General features: G+C 36.8%; 1 protein-coding gene across 1 annotated transcript in view; it reads left to right on the top strand.

The window, feature by feature from the left end:
• flvcr2b (FLVCR choline and putative heme transporter 2b) overlaps nt 1–783 on the top strand; it is a 33,530-nt gene extending 32,747 nt beyond the window's left edge. The window contains exon 11 of the mRNA XM_088325572.1: nt 311–783. The gene's annotated coding sequence lies outside the window, so the exon portion shown is untranslated. The remainder of the gene's footprint in view (nt 1–310) is intronic.
• Nucleotides 784–10,113: the final 9,330 nt, after the last annotated feature.

Here is a 10,113-nt window from a genome sequence, read left to right on the forward strand (position 1 = left end):
ACATAAAAATGAGAGATTCTTTCAAGTATATATCTTGATAACTGCTGTTATTATTTTCATAATGTTATTCTTCAAGCTAAATATCTGAGATATTAATTCTAATAGAAGCACATTTTAATTTCCCAAACATGCTAAACATTGTCATAGTTATTTGAAATGTTCATTGGACTGAACACTTATTTTTTTTTAATTAAATGTTGATGGATTAATAGCACGTGTTGATAAATCATATATGTATAATTATATTATATAATATGGATGGATATAGATTTATGTTTAAACATGTTATATACATTTTCCTTATCTACAGGGACTATCAGGCAACATGAACGGGAGTTTGTGTGCACGCCCAATAATCCAAGAAGCAAAGCTCTAATTCAGTGGCACTGTGACGGAAACCGTTTACATGGGAAAACCACACTTTGTACATAATTGTCTATTTTGATGTAATTCGGATTTTTTTTTTCACAAACCTAAACACAATCATTCTGTATCCTGTAATATCAGCAAATGAAATGTCTCAGACAATTGTTCTTTGTACATTGACAATTTTGCCGCCATCAGTATTTAAAGTGGATTATGTGAAAATTTGAAATATGTATGACTGCTTTCAAGAGAATTTGTGCTCAAGACCACTCTTGGTTAAATTTAATGTGATTTTTGAATGAATTTCATTTTCATGCACACACTACACTTGTGCGTATAGTGGAAATGTTTATATAACTGTTGTTTACTTTTTAACTGGATATGGAACAGATTTAATAAAACATAATTTGTACCTTATTGGGAATTGGAGTTTGCCTTTTTGCCACAAGGTAGCATTATTGCAACATATTTAAAGGTAAATACTTTGTGTTTTTAAACATTATAGATTATGATTTTTACATTTAATTGTAAGCCGAGTACAAATGTATAACATTCTATTCAATATTATTTTTAACAACTTGAAATCAAATCAAAATCCAGCCTTTTTGATGTCTTACGTCACACTGCTAAGCAGGTGCCTTAGATCAAAACAGATACCGCAAATAAGCCGTGATGTCATATCAGACAAGCAGAGTGGTTGCTCTTGAGACGGACGGATATTTTCATTTCAAAACCAGGTTTTAAATCAGAATTGTTTTACATCAATGTAATTGACTCCTTAAGACAGGGGTCATCAACCTTTTTGAAGCTAAGAGCTCATCTTTGTCACTGGCACCAGTTTAATATTCATTTCTAAAATGGCTTTGTCACAAAATGTTGCACTCTTAAATTGGGCTGCAACAATAAATCGATAAATTTCATTAAAATAATTATTAAAAGTTTTGGCAACGACTTGGATCATCGATTCGTTCGCTGTCGTCTCAAGCACGTCTTTTCAATGCAGTTAATGCTTGTACAACCCCTGGCAAAAAGTATGGAATCACCAGTCTTGGGCAAGCCCTCACATTTTATTCTGTTGAAAAAACTCGGATCACAAACATGAAACAATTGTAAGGTCATTCCAAAATACAACATATTGGTATTCAGAAACACTAAAAAAGTACGAAAAACATTGCAATGGTCAGGAAATGTTACTTTTATAGAGCAAGTGCAGGGAAATAAATGGAGATACTCAATTCTGTGGAAAAAAATAGAAACAGTGCAATTTGAGTAGAAAATAAGGACACACCCAGTCGATTTCCTTTCTTGATTTGGGTACCTTCAGACTAAGTCTGCTTATTAGTCAGCAGTTAAAAAAAGGGCAGTTATCACACCTTGGAGGGATCCTGGACTCAGTGAATTAGCAAAATTATGGCTCTAAAAAGAGAGATGTCTCTTTAGACCAAAAATAGGATCATCAAACTTCTTGAAGGTAACTACTCGTATGGTTGCCAAAGATGTAGGGTGTTCACAGTCAGCTGTATCAAAGATTTGGACCAAATACAAATGGCATGAGAAGCCTGTTAAAGTTAAGTGCACCTGTAGGCCAAGAAAGACATAAAGGTAAACAACTCAAGGCCATATGTTTTAAAAACAGAAAATGCACAACAAGACAAATGAAGAGGAAATGGGAGGAAGTTGGACTTAATTTATGTGGCAGAACTGTGCAAAATCGCTAAAAGCTAAATGGAAACCATCGTTGACGCTTAAACACAAAAGTACAAGACTGCAATGGGCTAACGAGAGTCAATCATGGACTTTGGATGACTGGATGAAGGTTTCTTCAGGGATGAGTCAGGAATCTGCATTGGACAAGGTGATGATGATGGAACGTTTGTTTAGTTCCATTCCAGTGAGATTTACAAAGAAGACCGCCAAACGAAAACATCAAAATTCCCACAGTCCTTAATTAATAAATGGGGCTGCATGTCAGGCAAAGGCACTGGGGAGATGGCTGTGGTCAAATCTGCAATAAATGCAAGTTTACAAGTTCACCAGGTCATTCAGTGCCAAATCAAAATGTGTTTATATAACACTTTTCAGATACCAAATATTCACTAAAGGTTCTGTATAAAAACTTTCCATATACAAGGTTCAGACATTGGATTGATGAGTAGACAAATACATATATTTGACCTAATACCTTCACTTAATGTACAGTTCATAATTTGCCACAAGTTATTATACAGAGATTTGGGGAAGTAAATAAAAGATCAACATAAAATCACAAATTTGATTATAGACGAAAGCTATTAGGATTGTGCATCACGCTGGGATGAAAAAACATACAAACCACTCATTCTGTCTGGTATCTTGCTCCAGCCTTCGGTATCTATCCCGTTTGTCTCCTCCTGTCCGGTATCTTGCTCCAGTGTCCGGTATCGATCCTGTCCTTCCCGTCCAGTATCTACCCGTGTGTCCTGCATCAATCCCATCTGTTCTGTCCGGCCTCGATCTTGTCTGCCTCTGACTTTTGTCTCACTTCTTCCGCCCAGCAATCGCTGCATCTCTGGCGTTTGTGTTCACGCGTATGACTGCCCCATTCCAGTAAAATAAAGCGTCTGTGAAAATGTTATGCGTCGGGGTCCTCCGTCTGTGTGGGTTCTGATATACCTGTATATTATCCAATATGCTATTTTGTGCTCTATTTGTTTATCTGTCCAAAACATCAATATTAGAATAAAGATTAAAGAAATTAAAAATGTTTTTTTTTTTTTGTAGAATCTGATTCGTCGATTAATCGGAAAAAAAAAAAAAAGATCAACCAATTCTTCGAGTATTAAAATAGTCCTTAGTTGCAGCCCTACTCTTAAATGGCTTTAACTATGACTTTTTGTGTAAAGCGAAACATTAAATGACGAAGTAGGGTGCCGGCGTACACTTGAAGGCTTTCCCTTATGCACTTTTTGCATTTGATTGTTCAGGCGGAAACCATAACAGCTCATTTCCCCTCCGTTAGCGGAGGTGTCGCTGACACATGACATTTTCCTACTGTACAAATTACACAAGCGCTAATTGGAGCGTGGCGGCTTTCAAAGCTGAATCCTGTATGGAGCCTTTTTCGTGTCAACCTAAACGAGGGCTCAATGACTGGCCGCTTTCATGCTAGAACGGATCATTTCCTATGGCTTTGCATCCATGCTGTGCTACATGATGCGATACCCTGAAATTGTATTCAGGCGTCTGTATGATTCATTCCATTTACACTGATGCAGCATTTTGGGTTAAAGAGAGACAAACTGTTTAACATTTTAAAAGCTCAGATTTCAAATTTTTATGCCAGAACGTTTAATTCAGGTGTCTGACTGAACATCAACAATATGAACAGAACCATGGATATAATTTAAGTCATTCGACTTCTCCCAAGGGGCAGCACGGCGGCGCAGTGTTTAGCGGGTGTGTGGCACAGTTCTGAGGCCATGAGATCGAACCTCCTGTGTGGAGTTTGCATGTTCTCCCCGGGCACTCCGGTTTCCTACCACATTCCAAAAACATGCATGCCAGGTAAATTGGCTTGTCCAAATTGTCCCTAGGTGTGAATGGGCGAGTTGTCTGTCTCTGTGTGCCTTGCGACTGGCTGGCAACCAGTTCAGGCAACCAGTTCAGGGTGTCCTCTGCCCACTGCCTAAAGATCGCTGGGATGGGCTCCAGCACTCCCGCGACCCTACTGAGGATAAGCGGCGCAGATAATGGATGGATAGACTTCTCCCAAGGAAAAGTCACTTGTCTTAATGCTAAAACCCAATTGAGGGTAAACGGCATATTCCCATTGTTCTATTGGCAGATGATTTTCGTTATTTTAGGGTATTTTCAATTCTTGATATTTATCCAATTCACTCTTATACCTGTCAGGTACCAGGACAGGAAGCAGAACCCACTCGCGTAACGTTACTCACAGTTTATTGGGGAGAAGAGAAAGGAGCGCACACTCGATCCGGAGATCGTTGGTTGCGTGGAGTAGATTGCTCAGAAAGCGGAAGTGGTCAAAATCAAACAGGTCGGGGCGGGAGCAAAACAGGAGCGAAAACACAGGAAAAACGGAGATTCTCAGGGCTTGGCGTGTCAAAACAGAGTTTCGCAGACGCTCCGACAAAAAGCGACTCACAGGACAGCGTCTAAGTAGTCACAGGGAGCAATCCGTCAATGAGTTTCAGCTGGTGTCCATGGGCGGGGCCAATTGGGCGCCCTGGCAACTGTGACGGAAGCTGGCGCCACACGGCGGGGCCAATTGGGCGCCATGGCAAACGTGACAATACCATGCCCCCCTCCCTAACACATTTTTAACTATGCAGTTTTGAGCTTCAAGCAAAAAAATAAGACAAAGGGTTATAAATATAATAATTCAGATACAATTTGGTAAAATAATAAATTCAATAGTTCTTTAAAATGAGAAAAATAATGTAAGAAATGTAATTTCATAAATGAGTACGAGAAAATACAATAACATAAGACGACATTGTCCGATTTTACTTCAAACTGAGGTCAGCTGAGATTACATTGCATGTGTTTGTTACACATGTATTGTCTTGTCTTGATAAATGTAATGTTTAGCTCTCTGGTCTCCCTATCTCTGATAAGTTTATATTTTAGTAGACCCTCAAAATTAAGACATTAATGAATTTTGAACTTGTTAAGAGAACGGAAGATGACTGTACAAAAATACCCTCACAATGCCTAATTCTGGTCTTAAAGCCCTGAGCCCTTTCTTTTTATTAGATCTGAGATTACAAAAAAACAGAACCACCTGAAAGAACAGCAACAATATTGGCCGATAGTGATGGTATAAATAGTGCATAAAAGTCCAAATAAGGAACTGGCATTCCATGCTATCTCTTTTGCAGGTGTCCAAGATTATAAACAGAATAAGCTTATAACTCTCACATTACAAGTTTTTAGCTGGTGCAAAACCTAAGACTAGGACAACTTTGGTGAATTTTATTTGTGCCAAATATTCCTGCTTGGACTCATTGTGACTCCAAGAGTCAAGAAGAAATTTGCGGGTCTGATGACCAGTGTTGGTAATAACGCTGTTATAAGTAACGCTGATACGTAACAATGTTATCTTCTTTGGTAACGGGGTAATCTTATTTTCTCTGAGGTTTCTGTTATTGACGATCAAAATCCATGCATTGCTTTGGCCGCTGAATGGCAAGGGCAGCGTGCCCTCGCCAATCTGTTCTGCGGCAAGTTTTTTTCGCTCTTCTCAGAGTTGTTTTACGTGACTCCGTGTCTTTTTGGATCATGTCACCATTCAAAATAGCGACTACCATATAGTTGGATAGTGAATATGAATATCGTGTTTACTAAGACCGGAAAGGAAAAGCGAATAAGGGCTGAGATTTGACAGTCGCGAACGAAACATCGCTGGAAGTTAACGGAAGCCGGGATCCTACCAATCAACAGCTGGGTCCCTCTGAGACGCCTTTTTTCTCTTATGATTGGTCAAAATGCATTTTGGGGGATTCTGTGTTGTTGTCTTTAAATTTGTTAAGCCTAAAAAGCTTAAAATCGTTTCGTATTTTATCTTCTTTTTGTAGACTTAAAAATATTTTAATTATTTCCTTTGTTTTTCAGTGGCAATGTGTTTATATTGTCTATTTTTCGCTGTTGTCTTTTTTTCTTTTATTTTTCTCCCTTTTTGCACAATGTTACATAACAATTGGTAATGTCGGGAATAAAGCAACAAACCAACCTAAAGAGCCGCTTGGGACCTAAGAGATCATCTATCTTTTTAGTGAGCCGAGCTGATAAAGCCGGTTCTCTAAACATAGTCAGAATTATCCTGCTTGCTCAGGAAATTTCAAATTATTTGACATACAACTTCTTTTTAAAGTAATGGAAATAGTTTCCCTAGTAAATAGCTACTTTTACTATAGAGTAATTCAGTTACTAACTCTTTTTGGAAGAAGTAGTAAGTAAGCATAACCGATTACTTTTTTAAACAGTCTCCATTTGTGCCTCGGTGCAGTGTTAAATCTAGACTTCAGACTTATTTACAGTATATACACTATAGCTTAGGGCTGCACAAGTAATCAGAATCTAATGGATATAGCGATGTGATGCAGTGCGATTGTAGAATCCCAAGACACTGCGTTTTTTCACAGATTTATAGTTTCATGTTTGTGAGTGATGGGGTGTTTGGCCAACCAGTTCGGGTTATAACGACGCAAGGCAATCAGAGGCAAGTTTTAACCACATTAGCAGTGTCTGAAACTCATGACAAAAAGTTACCGGACACCAGGGCAGACAACTCTGTAAAGCTGCCTGCCCAGCCATAAAGTCGCCTGTCCCATTTTTCACAACTTGAAACACAATAAGACGACTGATTGCAAAAAACCCATTGTTGCAAAGTATTAAGGATTGATACTCAGAATATATAACAGTCAAGTCAAGTCAAGTCATGTTTATTTGTATAGCCCTTAATCACAAAGAGTCTCAAAGGGCTGCACAGATCAGAGACTATTGCAAACTACAGACTATTATGACACCATCCCCTCATCTAAAACCTACATGAGGGCAAATAATACACATATTATCAACATAAAATATAAGTTATTCATATGCTGTAGAGTAGAAGTGTGTTTTAAGCTTAGATTTAAACATTTCCACTGAGGTTGCAGATTGAATCTCAGGGGGAAGAGCATTCCACAGCACCGGGGCCCGGATGGAGAACGCTCTCGAACCTGCGGATCTCTTCTTGGCTCTTGGGATTACTAGTAGACCAGCGTTTTCAGAGCAAAGTCTCCGGACCGGAACATAGGGGGAAAATAAATCTGAAAGATAAGAGGGAGCAAGTCCATGCATGATTTTGTATAATACCAACAGAACCTTAAAATCTAACAGAACAACTTCTAACAGAACAAAACTTTAAAATTAAGTTTATCATAAATCTAATAACATTCATTGCATGTATATGACATCACTGTTTTCCATCTGCCATCAGTATGTACCTGTAGGTACTCATTTTCATTCATGTAATGTTTGCGTTGCGTTGCCTGCTACAAGCCACGTGAACTCCTCTTTCCACGAAGCTTTTAATGTACCTTTATGTTTTGTATCGTCATAAATTTTGTTAGCTTCTTTTGAATCTTTCTTCTGGGGCTGAGGTTTTGGCCTGATTCCTAACCACTTATCCAATTTTATGCTGTGTTCTCTGTGCATCTACTTTGGAAAATGATATGCTGATGCACAACCTTATAACACTCGGGAAAGTCCCAAAGCAGGAAGGTATTCGATGCAGGCTTCTTATAGGCTATTCTGCCGAAATCAAAATAAAGCAAACGTTTAATTTGAAAAAAATGTGATTAAGGTCCATACTAGACTTGCAATTTATGGGGGACAAAAGGAAAATAAGCAATATATAAACTGATTTATTTGATCTATTTATTTAACAGACCTGGACAACCTCAATTAGAATGATTATGTGTTACATATTTTTTGTGGTTAGTCTTTGCCAAACATGCATATATTTATAGTAAACACATGCTCTGAAATGGCTATTTCACTTGAATAGAGAAGTTGCATTTTTGGGAAGTAGCAAAAGCTAGTTTTTTAAGTGTGTGTGGTTCTGTTCAGGCTTGTGTAAAAGTGTCCACACGTGTGGAAATTGATTAGGCTGTTATGAAGCTGGCCTGCTGAAAGGCCTGAGTGTTTCAAACAGGCGTCATGTTTACATCCCCACAGTCAAACTAGTTACTGGCTAAGAACTCTCTTTTATTAACCTACTCTTATATTTGGCCCAGGAAGAACAAATACCCCTTGGTCAGTGCCGTGGTCAAGTACCATTGGGTATTTTGAGGGAAAGTAATGCATTATGGGATACATGAAGGCTCCATTGTATACTTTAGTTCTGTTATTTTTTTACTATTCTTTCCGAATCCAAGTTGTTTTGCCCACTAACACAAACGTTCAATCGAACTCTGCTGCGACAAGAAACGAACGAATGTCATGTGGCGTGAGGCCGCGTTGACCTTGTAAGGTGCTAAAATAGGCCGGAGGTTTGCTGATTCACAGCACTTATCTAATCAATAAGCCTCATGGGCGCGTTACGTGGACGTTTCGAAATAGCTGATCAATAATCGTCAGTCAGCAATCCATGCTGACTTTTAGTGGAAACTATTTGCTCATATAGTGACTCTTCTATTAGACTTTGCACCCTTGTAATTGATAGTTACCAGGATGTAACAAAACCAAGGATTTTAATACACTGTTAAAATCAGTTTCAAGCTTTTACTTTTGAGAAGCTGCAAGTGGCATTTTGATGAGATATTAAGCAAAATTTAGTACTGAGTCACTCTATTAGTAAATACATTTAAATTAAAAACATATATATTTTTTAATTTCATGTTTTTCAACTTATCATTTTCAAAGTTAATCCTTTTTTATTCCAAAATCTAACCTTCAATGTTGCTGGGTTACATTCAAAATATATCTGTAATATCTAAGAGATAAGGGGAAAAAAAAAATTATATATATATATATATATATATATATATATATATATATATATATATATATATATATATATATATATATATATATATATATATATATATATGTGTGTGTGTTCAGGATTCTAAACATGCCTTTATAAGGAATGCATTTTGAAAGAATGATCTAAGATCTATATAATATAATATAATATATATATATATATATATATATATATATATATATATATATATATATATATATATATATATATATATATATACATATATCATGTTAGAAATAGTCTTTTTGAAATCATGGCTCATGGATTCTTTAACCAACTGGGTCATTTTGGCACCACTTCCTGTAGTGTGTCTTTGGCTACTACATCCTGGCAGTGCCCAGAGCCACCAGATCCCCTTAGCCTCCAGATTTTACTCAGATACAGCACTATCATCATCTGGTTGCTTCTGATTTTTAGGGTAAAGCACCATCCCACTCTTTACAGATGAGCTGGACCTTAGCATTAAATACATGACCTTTTTCAGTTATTGATTTTAAAATATAATTGCAGTGATTTATCCTAATTATGTTATATTTTATAATTTTTTTCTTGAGAATTATATCTTTTGCATAATTCTTAAAATTGTCAGTTATTACCAAAATCAAAAAGTAAATTTGTAAAATTCTGAAAAATCTGGTGTTTTTTTTAACATTATCCTGGTTTTGGGCCTAAACATTCTTTGAATTTTTAAACAAACAACAAAATAAAACATTGACTTTAAAAGATTTTGCTTCTGAAAAATGTTGAGGAAATTTAGAAAATCTAAAATTAATTAAAAAAGTAAATAATGCAATATATATTTAACTTGGGCAAATGGTGTAAAACAATTAACAGTCCCTGGGATTTTCCAGTTGCGTTGCAAAAGAACCTTGACGATTTGCATTTGGGATCTGTGGGCGCCCTATCTCAAATATCTGAACATCAATTAGATTAATGAAAGTAATGGATAACCTTTGCACATTCTTTATCATTTCAGATAACGTAATTCTCAGGCAAACATAGTAAATACTTGTTTAATATAACCAAATTAGAAATTCTGTAATCAAAGTGCTTTGTGGTGGGCTGTGAGTGCATGCACGACACACAAAACAACAACTGCTAAATCACTTTAACTTTGACTTGACATCCTGCCTGCCCACTTTAGAGTGCCTCATTGTCAGCCATAAGTGTTTAAAATGTGAATATTTGTCTAAAGTTCACGGATCACTGGGTAA

Source organism: Urocampus carinirostris, chromosome 20, assembly GCF_059441175.1.
Source record: "Urocampus carinirostris isolate Australia breed hairy pipefish chromosome 20, RoL_Ucar_1.0, whole genome shotgun sequence".
Lineage (NCBI taxonomy): Eukaryota > Metazoa > Chordata > Actinopteri > Syngnathiformes > Syngnathidae > Urocampus > Urocampus carinirostris.